Source organism: Oncorhynchus masou, chromosome 8 (assembly GCF_036934945.1).
Source record: "Oncorhynchus masou masou isolate Uvic2021 chromosome 8, UVic_Omas_1.1, whole genome shotgun sequence".
Lineage (NCBI taxonomy): Eukaryota > Metazoa > Chordata > Actinopteri > Salmoniformes > Salmonidae > Oncorhynchus > Oncorhynchus masou.
The window spans coordinates 13,957,525-13,973,044 of NC_088219.1; the positions used below are offsets into that span (position 1 = coordinate 13,957,525).

General features: G+C 46.3%; 1 pseudogene; it reads left to right on the plus strand.

The window, feature by feature from the left end:
- Positions 1–204: 204 nt before the first annotated feature.
- Positions 205–6,634, plus strand: LOC135543757 (guanine nucleotide exchange factor DBS-like; annotated as a pseudogene).
- Positions 6,635–15,520: the final 8,886 nt, after the last annotated feature.

The following is a 15,520-nucleotide window of genomic DNA, read 5'->3' on the forward strand; positions in this document are numbered from 1 at the left end:
AAATACTGTAGGTCTATCATGCAGATCAAATACTGTAGATCTATCATGCAGATCAAATACTGTCGGTCTATCGATTTCTATCAGTAACATCTCCTATCTTTCACTCACTCACTCACTCACTCACTCACTCACTCACTCACTCACTCACTCACTCACTCAGACTCAGTTTGGGGGGCCATTGAGATGCTGTCTGCCAAGCATTGAATGATCCACAACAGACATCAATTTTTGAGGAAGCTGGCTGACATTTACGTGAGGCCCATCCAGCTAGGGGCCCCTCGGCCTGAGCACTCTCCCCGAAGAAAATCCCCCCTCTTCTCCCTCAACCACAGTACGTTACTATAATTACAACTCTTACCCAGGCCTAAGGGACGCTGGATGTAAATGTACAGTGACTTCTCACAATCTGATTATTAGGTATTAGAAAAGGTTTTCAAGAATAATAGTGGACATTCAGCAGCCTGTCTCCCTCAGGTCAGGTGAAGTATTTAGTATTTCTTTTATAATCATTCTGTGTGTCTTCATGTCGCAGGTCGAGATTTAAACCCGGTTCTCAACTCAAGGTTCTCTTTTGAACTCTTACCTGGCAAAGAGGGCAGCTCGGAAAAGCCCTACAATGGTGAGAGTTGGGTTATTACACATGAAGATCAAAAAGTTCTGTAACATCTACTGCATTAATGAAGTATTCCTAGAATGTCCCAGCTTTACATTTCAAATCTCTAGCCACTTTAATGATTAAAAAATAGATGTAATAAATGTATCACTAGTCACTTTAAACAATGCCACTTTATATAATATTTACATACCCTACATTACTCATCTCATATGTATATACTGTACTCTATACCATCTATTGTATCTTGCCTATGCAGTTCGGCCATCATTGATCCATATATTTTTATGTACATATTCTTATTCATTCCTTTACACTTGTGTGTATAAGGTAGTTGTTGAGAAATGGTTAGATTACTTGTTAGTTATTACTGCATGGTCGGAACTAGAAGCACAAGCATTTCTCTACACTCGCATTAACATCTGCTATCCATGTGTATGTGACAAATAAATTTGATTTTATTTTATTTTGATGTGAATAGTATTAGCATTTTTTCCAATGTGGTATAACATATTTTTGTCTGTCCTCCACATGGTCTATGTGCTCTAGAGAGGTTTATCATTCATCAGCTTGTCATGTTGACTAAACTCCATGCTGACACAATACTTGTGTCCTCTCCGGTCTCTCCTCTCCAGATAGAGGTGCTGCATGATCATGAGGAGAACCGCGACTGTCTCTCCTACAGCCAGAGGGGAGAGGAGAGCCCAGACCAGCTGAAACGGTGAAACAGCATCCCACCCCACTCAACATTAGCCTGCATGTACAGTCCGACTCCAGTTTGGTTTCAACATCTGTTTATCTGTCTCTTATCTGTCTAGAATGTTTCATCAGGGTCACATCATTTAATTTAATAAAGCAATTCACATTACTGGTGCTTATCTGACTCGCTCTTTCTCTCTGTGCATCTTGCTGACTGTGCTCTGTGTCTTCAGACACATAATGAAAGAGTTTATTGAGACAGAGAGGATCTATGTTGAGTAGCTGCTTTTTCTCTTGCTGGTAAGGTGTTTCATTTGACAGTTGCACAGACACACAAACCATCCCAAAGAGTACAGGATAAAAACCCAGTCTCCATTTCTCTAGGGTTATAGAGCGGAGATGGATAACCCTGTTCTTTTTGGAAATATGCCAGAGATCTACAAATTCGACAGCAGGCAAGGATGTACACACAAAACACACAGATATACTCTTTCTTTCTCTGTCTCTCTCGCACACACACACACACACACACACACACACACACACACACACAGACACAGACACACACAGACACACACACACACACACACACACACACACACACACACACACACACACACACACACACACACACACACACACACACACACACACACACACACACACACACACACAAGCCCTGACTAATTTTTTGCAGTGAATAGTGTATTGATTGAAGTTAAGCCTGCCATGTCCGCCCCTCCTCCTTTCTGCAGGACCTTCCTCCAGGACTTGGAGGAGTGCCTGGAAACTCATGAGAGGGTTGGAGCCTGCTTTCTACAACGGGTGAGCAAGCTTGTGATCACCCCTCTCTGACCCACTGTCAGCATGTGGTATGAGGTCATCAGCCAGAGACCACTGTAACCATCTACAGACATGCTATTGAGATTTCTCTGTCATTTCAGAAAGAAAAGTTTCTGGTGTTTGAGCGCTACTGTCAGAACAAGCCACAATCTGAGTTGCTATGGAGACAGTGTTCTGCTTGGCCATTCATCCAGGTACTCTCTAAGTGCACTGTCAAGCTTTTTTATTGACCAGAGATGTACTCCTACTTACTTTCTGCTTTTAAATACCCTTTCATCTATTGATAAAATGTTTATTTATTTTTTATTTGAAGTTATAGTTTTGACAAATGTGTGTCTTCTGGATAAATTTGAGACATTTCTTCAATCTTTCCGTCCAGTGACGATTGTAACGTGTAAATCTCGGTGGGGCATGCCAGCAAAGCCACAACACAACACAAACAAATACATGAATTGCACTATAATGGTGACAAACGGTCCCCACAAACTGTTAGGGCCAACATAAAGCTGTCCCAACATCAGAGCTTTCTATTCAGCACAATGGAGTGAATCCTTACAACTGCTACACCTGCTATCAGCAGAGGCTTGTCTGGCAGCGAAACAGTTCATATAGCCTCATTTACTGCCTTTAAAAAAAACATAGCTGACATGGCTGACTTGCCTAAACAAATGTGGTTTCTACTGACAATTTAGATGTACAAACTATGGCATAAGGGGACGATAGGTGGATAAGAGGCAATCCATAATTTCGATTAAGACATTAATGAGTGAGCTTAGGACGGATGTAGTCAATATAACTATTTGTTCAGCACTTTTGAAATGTACAGCGACAGAATTCAGAGCATGGGCCGTTCTTGCAGTTTTCTCCCTGTACACCAAGTCAGAACCGTAGGATAAATAAATGGCATATAAACAGACAATGAAAGCTCCTACAATATTCAATGATTACATTTCTCCAAAACAGGCTATAGTCTACATGTGCACCACCAACTCAGAACAGTAGACTAAGTTATGAGGGGGAAAGGGACCAAATGATTATGGTGAGGCACAGCTTACTACACAACATACTTTCTTAGCTACAGTATACATATCTTCCTGGCATATTACATCATTGATGCAGCCATTTTTGGACTAATCTTGTTGTGCTGTGCTCACTTGAACAGGAAGGTGGTACGGCTGTCCTTGTGGGCAAATTTTGCAATCAATCTTTGTCATCAAAGTCTGTCATTCTCTCGATTTATGGTGCTTTCAAGACAACTGGGAACTCTGAAAAAAACAAGGTTGCATCATGACGTCAGTGATCTTCAGGTCGGAGATCTAGAAAGAGGCCCGAGTTTCCGACTTGGAATTCAGAGTTTTCCGAGTTGGATGACTGTTCAAAGCTTATTTTCCCAGTTGTCTTGAACTCACTGAAGTCTGAGATTTACCAGTTCCAAGTTTACAGTTGTTTTGAACACGGCAGAAGTCATCCTGGATTGACAGCATGGCCAATGTATTCAAACTTTTCTGTTTGAACTTTCCTTTGAATGTTAATCCTTTTAAGGTACAGTCGGGCTTGGGCTCAGCCAACAACATCTTGACATAGATGGTTCATGTATGAGTTTTAACATTGTGACATTGCCTTTGTAACACATTGGACCTCTGGGCTCCTGTCTTTCCCAACAGGAGCTATAGAAGCACAGTGTGGACAGTGAGTATATATTTGAGCTGCAGGGGGCACCAGAGGCCATGTGGGATCACCTCAAGTCTGTCAAATAATCCATGTACCAGACCACCATCACAAGGTATGAGGTAGGGTGTGAGTGAGTGAGAGACCATATGAGTGACTTAGAGAGAAGGAATCATTTTTCCTAATTATTACAAAGTGAATTTTGTAATAATTGTGTCCTACCATATCCCACCATGCTTGGTTGTGTTGTGTCTGGCTGCGTCCCCTGGGCCAGCTGAGTGACCTGTGGCGGGTGCTGAGGCAGTGCTCCTTCAGTGTGTGGATCAGCCATAAGAGGGGCCCCATGCGGTTGAAGGAGCTGACCAGCTTCAAGCCCATGCAGAAGCACCTCCTCCTACATGAGCACACTCTGCTCTTCGGCAAGCGCCGTGAGGAGCATGGGGAGGACCACGACCGCACCCCCTTCTACAGCTTTGAGCGCTGCCTGAAGGTAACTCTGGGAGGGCATTACCAGTACTGCTGATCTTATCATATGAACCCACATGTTCAATTTTATTGAGGGACAATCATTATGCTTTCGATGGTTAATTGTGTTTTCTCTGCAGATGAGTGCTGTTGGGATCACAGAGAACATCAAATGAGATGTGGGAAAGTTTGAGCTCTGGTACAGTGGCAGAGAGGAGGTGTATGTTGTTCAGGTGAGGGCCAGATCAGTGATAATTTGATTTGGATTATCTTGTGCTCTGTCTAGTCTGGGATTTGGCAAGTGACAAAGTAGTCTCTGTCTGGTCTTCTTGACTCACTGACCCACACAGTACTGTTCCCTGTGATTGTGTTCCCCAGGCCCCGACAGTCCAGATCAAGATTGCCTGGCTCACAGAGATCAGGAAAATACTCACCAACCAAGATTTCTACTTTGGATCTACTTGTCTGTCATCTTCCATTTTGGGTGTTTGTTCCCCATGTCCTCTATTGTGGTGTCTGTCTGCATGCTGTCTGCATGCCAGTAGTTTGGTTAAACTACCGGGAGTTTTAAAGTCCCTTTAATCTGCCCCCCCTCCCTTTCCCCCTCCCCACCGAAGACATTCCCCCTATTCAACTCTTAGAGAAGACTTCTGTCTCATCCCTCTACGACAGGTGATGCTCTTTGCATGTCCTCTCATGTCATCTCATTTCCTCTCATCTTTCCATTTTACAATTTGCATGGTGAACAAAGAGACCATTCTAATTTCATGGACATTCTTTCAACTGTAATCGTCATAGCATGTGGGTTTGTTTGTTGTGGAATTCCATCATAACTTGGTTTCAACTCATCTTCAACTTACTGACTGTGATGTCAGGATTGTTTCTGTGGTGTGATCTAGAGCAGGGGTATTGAACTCTGACCCTACGAGGTCCAGACCCTGCTGGTTTACTGTTCTACCTGATAATTAACAACAACCACCCGAGCCACTGCCTGTTCACCCCTGCTATCATCCAGAAGGCAAGGTCAGTACAGGTACTTCAAAGCAGGGACAGAGAAACCGAAAAACAGCTTCTATCTCAGACTGTAAAACAGCCACCACTAACATTGAGTGGCTGCTGCCAACATAATCATCTCCAGCCACTTTAATGGAAAAATTGATGTAAAAAATGTATCACTAGCCACTTTAAACAATGCCACTTAATATGTTTACATACCAATATGTTTACATGCCAGAAACATACCACCCTGCATACCACTGCTGGCTTGCTTCTGAAGCTAAGCGGGGTCGGTCCTGGTCACTTCTTGGTCAGTTCCTGGTCAGTTTCTGGAAGTGATGTTGGAGAGCCAGTAGGAGGCACTCTTCCCTCTGGTCTAAAAAATAATATCCCAATGCCCCAGGGCAGTGATTGGGGACACTGCCCTGTGTAGGGTGCTGTCTTTCGGATGGGACGTTAAACGGGTGTCCTGACTCTCTGAGGTCATTAAAGATCCCATGGCACTTATCGTAAGAGTAGGGGTGTTAACCCCGGTGTCTTGGCTAAATTCCCAATCTGGCCCTCAAACCATCACGGTCACCTAATAATCCCCAGTTTACAATTGTCTCATTCATCCCCCTACCTCTCCCCTGTTACTATTCCCCAGGTCGATGCTGCAAATGAGAATGTGTTCTCAGTCAACTTACCTGGTAAAATAACAGATAAATAAGTAAAAAAAGACCCTACATTTCTCATCTCAAATGTATATACTGTACTCGATACCATCTACTGCATCTTGCGTATGCCGTTCTGTACCATCGCTCATCCTTATATATTTTTATGTATATATTCTTATTCATTCCTTTACACTTGTGTGTATAAGGTAGTTGTTGTGAAATTGTTAGGTAAGATTACTTGTTAGGTTAGATATTACTGCATGGTCGGAACTAGAAGCACAAGTATTTCACTACACTCGCATTAACATCTGCTAACCATGTGTATGTGACAAATTTAATTGGATTTGAAGTGGTGAGAAGGCCCAGTACTAATATCACTACCACACTTACTGTTAATCGTTGTTACTCTAGTACTCCTGGTTCTCTCTCTGCAGGTGTGAGGAATGTCAGTCGTTGTGATGAGGGGCGGGTCTCAGCTGATAACCTCCACAGAATTCTGGGAGAGAGTGGCCAAGACCACTCATGCAGGAAGGGAGGTGAGGGGTTCCCATGGACCACTACTAGAGATCCCTGCTCCTGTTATATTAGCATGGATGAATAAGATGTCCTCATCCCTGCGCAATAATCTTACAACCTATATGTTTTGCTTACTCTTCCAGGAAATGAGACAACCAGGAAGATCAGCTCTCTCTGAATGAACCATGTGCCATCCATCCTCAGTCCGGACACAAAAACACAACTGTCGTCGTGCTGCTATCATTCCCATCCATGTTCATATTGCCTGGAGTCTCTAGAGGCCTTAAACCTGCTGCCCGGAGACAGACCAGTCGTCAATCAACCTTAAACCTGCTGCCCGGAGACAGACCAGTCGTCAATCAACCTTAAACCTGCTGCCGGAGACAGACCAGTCGTCAATCAACCTTAAACCTGCTGCCGGAGACAGACCAGTCATCAATCAACCTTAAACCTGCTGCCGGAGACAGACCAGTCATCAATCAACTTTAAACCTGCTGCCCGGAGACAGACCAGCCATCAATCAACCTTAAACCTGCTGCCGGAGACAGACCAGCCATCAATCAAATGACAGGATCTGAAGGGTGAACTATATCTCCATCAATGAAATAATTGAGACCATATTAATACCATGACAATAAACAACATGGACATGTTTCTACATTTTCTCCAGAGGGTGCAAGTGTTGCCCTGCAATGTTAGGGTATAACCCTACCCACATCAACCTAAGCACAAGGTAATGGACCGAATCTACTCTTCAACCCCAGGCAGCATCACATCACAAATAACTGCTCTCCAACCCCAGGCAGCATCACATCACAAATAACTGCTCTCCAACCCCAGGCAGCATCACATCACAAATAACTGCTCTCCAACCCCAGGCAGCATCACATCACAAAGAACTGCTCTACAACCCCAGGCAGCATCACATCACAAAGAACTGCTCTCCAACCCCAGGCAGCATCACCTCAAAGAACTGCTCTTCAACCCCAGGCAGCATCACATCACAAAGAACTGCTCTTCAACCCCAGGCAGCATCACCTCACAAAGAACCGCTCTTCAACCCCAGGCAGCATCACCTCAAAGAACTGCTCTTCAACCCCAGGCAGCATCACATCACAAAGAACTGCTCTTCAACCCCAGTCAGCATCACATCACAAAGAACTGCTCTTCAACCCCAGACAGCATCACCTCAAATAACTGCTCTTCAACCCCAGGCAGCATCACATCACAAAGAACTGCTCTTCATCCCCAGGCAGCATCACCTCAAAGAACTGCTCTTCAACCCCAGGCAGAATCACCTCAAAGAACTGCTCTCCAACCCCAGGCAGCATCATCTCAAAGAACTGCTCTTCAACCCCAGGCAGCATCACCTCAAATAATTGCTCTTCAACCCCAGGCAGCATCACCTCAAAGAACTGCTCTTCATCCCCAGGCAGCATCACCTCACAAATAACTGCTCTTCAACCCCAGGCAGCATCACATCACAAAGAACTGCTCTTCAACCCCAGGCAGCATCACATCACAAAGAACTGCTCTTCAACCCCATGCAGCATGACATCACAAAGAACTGCTCTTCAACCCCAGGCAGCATCACCTCAAATAACTGCTCTTCAACCCCAGGCAGCATCACCTCAAAGAACTGCTCTTCAACCCAAGGCAGCATCACCTCAAAGAACTGCTCTTCAACTCCAGGCAGCATCACCTCAAATAACTGCTCTTCAACCCCAGGCAGCATCACCTCAAAGAACTTCTCTTTAACCCCAGGCAGCATCACCTCAAAGAACTGCTCTTCAACCCCAGGCAGCATCACATCAAAGAACTGCTCTGCAACCACAGGCAGCATCACATCACAAAGAACTGCTCTTCAACCCCAGGCAGCATCACCTCAAATAACTGCAAATCATCAGAGCCATAGGATCCCCATGTGGATGAGATGCATGAACTGTTTCTAGTCCACTATGAATACTTACTGAGAAAGGGACTGTTTTACTTCTGTTACAGTACAAGTCAATCAATCTCAATATTTTTTTACATTTGTGTATACCCATCATATTTCATGAGAGAGGCCATATCAGATTTGAACATTCTGTATCAGTATCAGGTTATGTGCCAAAACATGCTATTGTACATTTTCCTTGTGCACTTTTTGATACAACAACCTAATTTTGTACAACTCCCATTATCCCCAATTACTATGGTAAATATCTTACATTTCAGTGTGAAAGCTAAAAGCAAGCAAACTGCGCCAAGCTACGTTCACTATTCTGCATAAATGACCACAGGATGACGCAGGAGGTCAGTTGAACTCCTGCATCACCCTGCAAATGCTTATTTGTATGTACACTGCAGTTTTGTTCCAGTAGGGGGTGATGTGTCAGTGGTCTGACCATTGATGTGAGAGGAGGAGTCCTGCAAGTTTCAAAGTTTATTTGCCATTGCACAGGATGCAACAGGGGTAAAACAGTGAAATTCTTACATTGAGAGCTCTCTCCCAAAAATACAGTGATATGAATAATAAAAGAAAATACAATACAAAATACAATTGAGTTAGAAACACGAGAATGCAAGTATATACAGTGGGGCAAAAAAGTATTTAGTCAGCCACCAATTGTGCAAGTTCTACCACTTAAAAAGATGAGAGAGGCCTGTAATTTTCATCATAGGTACACTTCAAATATGACAGAAAAAATTAGAACATGGACAGCAGTGTAATAGTAGTAACAAGTCTAATCGATAATAATTTTAGCATCAGCGCAGGTTGTCTGAGTGGGTAGAGACCTGTGGATGGGCATAGAGTCGGTTTGGGTAGTCTGTCAGAGAAAGAGAGCAGTAGGTGTTAGCCATTTAACAACCTTATGGTCAGGAGGTAGTAGCTGTTTGTCCGAACCTTGCTGCACCTGTACCGTCTCCTGGACAGGACCATGAAGAACAGTTCGTGTCTCGTATGCTTGCTTGTGGGTTGTGTAAAAGGCTTCATCATGCTTCAGTTTGGCTAGCGCCTAGCCGAACTCGGCTGGCCGAACCAAACAAGTGTACATGCATACTCCCTCAAAAGACCTTCGCTTGAAAAACTAGAAAAAAGCGTCAATAGTACTGTTTGTCCATTTTGAGATGCCGTAGCCAGTATACAACACTTTTCCCCTCACCTTATCTCAGCTCACTGGTCACTATAGCAACACCCACCCGTAGCACACGCTCCAGCAGGTATATTTCACTGGTCATCCCCAAAGCCAACACTTCCTTTGGCCGCCTCTCTGCTGCCAATTACTGGAACGAATTGCAAAAATCACTGAAGCTGGAGTCTTATATCTCCCTCTCTAACTTTAAGGATCAGTTGTCAAAGCAGCTTACCCAATACTGTACATAGACAATCTGAAAATAGTACACCCAACAACCTCATCCCCATATTATTACTTACCCTCTTGGCCTTTTGCACCCCAGTATCTCTAATTGCACATCATCATCTGCACATCTATCACTCCAGTATTAATGCTAAATTGTAATTATTCCGCCTCTATGGCCTATTTATTGCCTTACCTCCCTTCTCTTCTACATCTACACTGTACATAGATGTTTCTATTGTGTTATTGACAGTACGTTTTGTTTATGTGTAACTCTGTGTTGTTGTTTTTGTCGCACTGCTTTGCATTATCTTGACCAGGTCGCAGTTGTAAATTAGAACTTGATCTCAACTGGCCTACCTGGTTAAATAAAGGTGAAATTAAAAATTAAAAAACAGAATCCCCGATCTCTTGCCTCTTTTTTACCTGCGTTTCTTCTTGGGTAGCCCGAAGAGTGGATCGGAGGTACACAAACAGCCCAAGGCAGATGAGTCGAAGTTGATGCCCAGCAGCTACCGCTGCTGCTCCCGCTATCGCTGCTGCTCCCTCTGCTGCTCCCGCTACCGCTGCCGCTGCTGCTCCCGCTATCGCTGCTGCTCCCTCTGCTGCTCCCGCTACCGCTGCTGCTCCCGCTGCTGCTGCTGCTCCCGCTATCGCTCTGCTGCTCCCTCTGCTGCTCCCGCTACCGCTGCTGCTCCCGCTGCCGCTGCTGCTCCCGCTGCCGCTGCTGCTCTCGCTACCGCTGCTGCTACCGCTGCTGCTCCCGCTACCTCTGCTGCTCCCGCTACCGCTGCTGCTCCTGCAAGTGCTCCCGCTACCGCTGCTGCTGCTCCCTCTGCTGCTCCCGCTGCTGCTGCTGCTCCCGCTACCCCTGCTTCTCCCGTTGCCGCTGCTGCTCCCGCTACCGCTGCTGCTCCCGCTACCACTGCTGCTCCCGCTGCTGCTCCCTCTGCTGCTCCCGCTACCGCTGCTGCTGCTCCCTCTGCTGCTCCCGCTGCTGCTCCCTCTGCTGCTCCCGCTGCTGCTCCCTCTGCTGCTCCCGCTGCTGTTCCCGCTGCCGCTGGTGCTCCCACTGCCGCTGCTGCTCCCTCTGCTGCTCCCGCTGCTGCTCCCACTACCGCTGCTGCTCCCGCTGCTGCTCCTCCCTCTGCTGCTCCCGCTGCTGCTCCCGCTACCGCTACTGCACCCTCTGCTGCTCCCGCTGCCGCTGCTGCTCCCTCTACAGCTGCTGCTCCCGCTGCTCCCGCTGCTGCTCCCTCTGCTGCTCCGCTGCGTTGCCGCGTGTAATGTTATGTAATTACCGCCGCTGCTGTTGTCGCTCCCTCTGCTGCTCCCGCTACCGCTGCTGCTCCCGCTACCGCTGTTGCTCCCGCTACCGCTGTTGCTCCCGCTACCACTGTTGCTCCCGCTACCGCTGATGCTCCCTCTGTTGCTACCGCTACTGCTGCTGCTCCCTCTACCGCTGCTGCTCCCGCTGCCACTGTTGCTACCGCTGTTGCTACCGCTGATGCTCCCTCTGTTGCTACCGCTACTGCTACCGCCGCTACCGTTATTGCCGCCATCCCCACTGTTGTTGCTGCCGCTGCCGCTGTTGTTGTCGTTGCCGCCGACACTGTTGCCGCTGTTGCCGCCGCCGCTGTTGCCGCCGTTGCCGCCGCCGCTGTTGCCGCCGTTGCCGCCGCCGCTGTTGTTGTCGTTGCCGCCGCCACTGTTGCCGCCGTTGCCGCCGCCGCTGTTGTTGTCGTTGCCGCCGCCGCTGTTGCCGCCGCCGCTGTTGCCGCCGCCGCTGTTGCCGCCGTTGCCGCCACTGTTGCCGCCATTGCCGCCACCGCTGTTGTCGTGTTGTTATCGCCGCCGCTGTTGCTGCCGTTGCCGCCGCCACTGTTGTTGTCGTTGCCGCTGTTGTTGTCGTTGCCGCCGCCGCTGTTGCCGCCGTTGCCGCCGCCGCTGTTGATGTCGTTGCCGCCGCCACTGTTGCCGCCGTTGCCGCCGCCGCTGTTGATGTCGTTGCCGCCGCCGCTGTTGCCGCCGTTGCCGCCGCCGCTGTTGATGTCGTTGCCGCCGCCGCTGTTGCCGCCGTTGCCGCCGCCGCTGTTGCCGCCGTTGCCACTGCCACTGTTGTTGTCGTTGCCGCCGCCACTGTTGTTGTCGTTGCCGCCGCCGCTGTTGTTGCCGCCACCACTGTTGCCGCGCTGTTACCGCGCCCGCTGTTGTCGTTACCGCCGCCGCTGTTACTGTTGCCGCCGCTGTTGTTGTCGTTGCCGCCGCCGCTGTTGTTGTCGTTGCCGCTACTGCTGCATGTTTCAGATTATATGTAAATGATGCACATTTTAGGGATTAATGTAAATGTACAGAGGAATTTATGTGCATATATTATTTGGATGAAATTATTTGACCAAATAAAAGCAAATGGGAGAGTCTTTACTATTTATTAACCTTTATGTGTAATGAAGTCCAGTAAATGTTGAATGATACTACTATACAAGGTCTGTACTGACTTGCCTAGTTCAATAAAAGTTTTTTTTTAAAGAAAGAGGCTTCGGGGCACTGGAAGTGCATCCTGCTCCATTTGGAGGCCTCTCTCAGCAGGATCTCAGCCTTGGGCCCCAGGCAGATGGGGAGGCTGTAGTTAGAGAGGACTGCAGGTGTGTGGAGCTTCAGCAGGGCTATGTCGTGGTTGTACAGGCTTGTCGTATCACGGGTGCACGTGATACTCAGCAACAGCTCCGTCTCCTCTCTGACCTGCATTTTGTGCTCCCCTGCAGAGTGATGTTGTGATCAGATACAAAATCTGAAGAACATTCACACATCCAGGTACTTTTTTGCAGGTGCTGGAGTTATAGGTCAACTCAGGAAAAATAAAAAGGAAAATGCTGCACACTGCTGTTCATGTGATTTTATTGACAACATTTCGTCCCGTAGGTGTTCGATCATTGGGTGACTAATTAAATGGATGACTAATGAAGACAGGTAAATGGATGACTAATGAAGACAAGTAAATGGATGACTAATGAAGACAGGTAAATGGATGACTAATGAAGACCTAAGGGTCGAAACCAGTGGAGGCTGGTAAGGGGAGAACAGCTCATAATAATGACTGGAATGGAGTAAATGGAATGGTATCAAACACCTGCAAACCATCAAAATAAAGAAAGTTGCACACTCCATGTATAGTCTCCCAGCAATTTAACGTTTCGGCATCACTGTGCCTTCCTCAGGGTAATGTCATGACTACTTGAACCAGGTTATGAGGACACACAGTGCAATTAGTGTAACCAATGACAGTAGTGAGGGGTGTGTCATAATGATTAAGTAAATTCAAATGAATTAGTGAAACAGTTAAAAAATTGTATATGGCATATTAAATATATTATGCTATTGTTATCATATAGAAACATAATGGAATATTGTACATCATATTAGCATCAACATACATTATTGTTTCATTCAATTTCACGTAATAATTTTGTATTTCATTTTTGTTACATGTAATATTGGTTCAACCTTAATATATAATGATCATCATCAACAGGGGGAACATATTAGGTGTACGCTAATAAGCTGTAAAAAAAATCATTTTTACATTTATAAGTCTTGTTCATAAAGGAGAATGTGTTCATAAGGGCCTGAGATCAAAGTCAATATTCAGACCACTAGGGGTCAATGTTTTTAGACAGGATATCCAGTAAGCCTTTCTTCATTTTGATAGTTTATAGTTTATTCGCTGTTAGTCAGCACCTCCACACAAACTATTATTCTGGGTGTGCGCCAGCTCATGTTGTTTTATCAAACACCTGGAAACCATGTGTTTAAAGTATTTGATACCATTTCACAGATTCCAGTCATTACCACGAGCCCGTCCTCCCAAATTAATGTGCCATCAACCTCCTGTGGTCAAAACATTGAGTCAATAAAATCACCTGGCAGGATGAACAGCAGTGTGTGGCGTTTTTATTTGTATTTTGTATTCTGATCAGATAAACATGATTTTAATGAGTGAAGCACAAAGACAAAATAGTCAGTGTCACTCCTACCTGGTTTAACTCACCCACTCTGATTGAAGGATCCAATCTTGCCCTCGCTCAGACAGTAGGCAGCAGTAATGACCCACAGCTCTGAGGAGGGAGCCGTCACAGAAGTTCTGCCCGGTCAGCTTGCTCATCAGAGACACCTGGCAGAGTCCCAGAGATTAGCACAGACAACAGCAGTCTTAACACATTGACTGGAGGGGCTTAATTACACTCACTCACTCACTAAACAGACACAAAGTCACAAACAAACACACACGCACACACACTTCGACTGTCCTACCTGCCTGGGGATCTCCCCAGGGCCCACTGTATTCTCCCCAACGATGCGCTGTCCGCTGGACGACTCTTCCTGGATGGTGGGCTGTGTTGGGAAGAAGGCCCAGGAGGGCAAGTCCTCGAACACTGAGGAAAAGTGTCTGTTGCTGCTGGTGCTGCTGCGGTGGGGGGGTTGCGGTAGCACAGACCGCAAGAGAAGCCACAGTGATGTTGAGGGCGTCATTGTAGGAGTGTGGAGTTTGCTCAACACTTACAGCTGTGATGATTGTCCTGGAGGACAGGGTTGAGCATATAACGTGGCTAAGAAGACCACGGGGAAATAGCCCTGGCAGACACACAGGCAAAAGATACAGAAGGGATGGTTAGATATCTTTGTGTTATAACTGAAAAGTGAATCGAAAATCATTCTAATGTTGATAACCAATTTGGAATGAGAATCAGAGTATGTGAAGGCTGCTGAGGGGAGGATGGCTCATAATAATGTCTGGAATGGAGTGAATGGGAATGGCATCAAACACATTGAAGCCATGGATGTATTTGATACCATCCTCCAATTCCGCTCCAGCCATTACTATGAGCCCGTTCTCCCTGAATGTAGGTGCCACCAACATCCTGTGATGTGAAACCATTATGCAGGTTGAAAATAAAAGATAGATGTTCTTCATAAATTTTATCAGGAATTTAGTGCACTGATTATATGTAGGATTAGTCAGCACCTTCTGGTTCACAGGTGGACTTGTTCATACCAGTTCATACCCTGCTGCACAGACACACACTGCATGCTGGGCCTTCACCACACAGAAGTGGGAGCAGCCACCATTGTAGATGTCACACTACTTAGCCATCGCTGAGTAGGGAGAAGCCATGAAAACATAGGGGATTAGGAGAAAAACACATGCAATGAAATCTTTAGGTAAAGCAGGAATATCTGCAAATCCTATCAAATGACCAGTGGATGAAAAGTCTGTCACTGTATTCAAAAGAAATAAAAAAGGCCACAATGCTCACCTACATCACAGTTTTTGATGTCAGGTGGACACCAGCATACATAAACACTCATGGCATCTTTACACTTCACCCCATTCTGGCACGGGTTGGACACTGGTCCCTGTCTGGAAGGGCACACAGTCAGAGACATCACACCAGATAGAACACACAGACAGAGACATCACACCAGATAGAACACACAGTCAGAGACATCACACCAGATAGAACATCACATCACACAGATAGAACACACAGTCAGAGACATCACACCAGATAGAACACACAGTCAGAGACATCACACCAGATAGAACACACAGACAGAGACATCACACCAGATAGAACACACAGTCAGAGACATCAGAGACATCACACCAGATAGAACACACAGTCAGAGACATCACAGATAGAACACACAGAGAGACATCAGAT